Here is a 974-nt window from a genome sequence, read left to right on the forward strand (position 1 = left end):
CAAAATAATATATTACATATAAATTTGTATAATATATGTCAAAATACCTAAAATTAACATATACATTGGTTTGATTTGAATATTTGAATAGAAAATCAATAGATATTTCAAGCATTTTGGTGTTTTGAATATATTTTAGATATTTTAGACATTTACTTTTGACTATTTATGTATATTTTTAAGTATTTTAGACAACTTTAAAGTATCTTATATATTTTGGATGTTTTTAATATATATTAAATCTAAAAATAAGTAATATATTTAGGTATATAAATTTATTTCGGTTACATTCGGGTACCCGAGATACTTCGGTTCGGATCGGGTTCGGTTCTTTAGATACCAAAATTTTGAACCCGTTCGGATATTTAATCAATTTCGGTTCGGGTTCGGTACTATTTTTTCGGATCGGGTTCGGTTCGGTTCTTCGAATCCGGGTCTTTTAACTATTTGGTCTTTTGAATTGTTTGAAACATAGGAGCTATACGAGTTTCTTGATCTTCAGCTTCATAGTGACTTGAATGAGGAAATGAGTAAGTTCTTCTTCTTTAAACCCCTTTTGTTTCAAATTTTAACCGGTAAAATGTGCTTACGCCTTCCAGCTAAGTTATGTACTCTGGTTATCATGCATCACCTGTGTCCCTTCCCGTTAAATTATGTAAAATCCCAAATTTCGGTTGAAAAAAGGATTATATGGGGTGGGCGTTCGGGTACCCATTCGGGTTCGGTTCAGATCTAATCGGGTTTCGGGTTTTCGGGTTTAAAGATTTCAGCCCCATTCGGATATTTCTAAATTTCGATTCGGGTTCGGTTCGGATCTTTGCGGGTTCAGTTTGGGTTCGGATAACCCATTTAAATTATTTTTAAAATTTTAATATTCATTATATGCTTAAAATTTCTCAAAATCAATAAATCAAAATAATATATTACATATAAATTTGTATAATATATGTCAAAATACCTAAAATTAACATATA

At 30.4% G+C, this 974-nt stretch overlaps 1 long non-coding RNA gene across 1 annotated transcript in view; it reads left to right on the top strand.

Moving 5' to 3' along the window:
• Positions 1-462: 462 nt before the first annotated feature.
• The window catches only part of LOC106294069, a 1888-nt gene continuing 1376 nt past the window's right edge, over positions 463-974 (top strand). Inside the window, exon 1 of the long non-coding RNA XR_001260722.1 lies at positions 463-530. This is a non-coding gene — a long non-coding RNA (uncharacterized LOC106294069). The remainder of the gene's footprint in view (positions 531-974) is intronic.

This window comes from Brassica oleracea, chromosome C5, assembly GCF_000695525.1.
Source record: "Brassica oleracea var. oleracea cultivar TO1000 chromosome C5, BOL, whole genome shotgun sequence".
NCBI lineage: Eukaryota > Viridiplantae > Streptophyta > Magnoliopsida > Brassicales > Brassicaceae > Brassica > Brassica oleracea.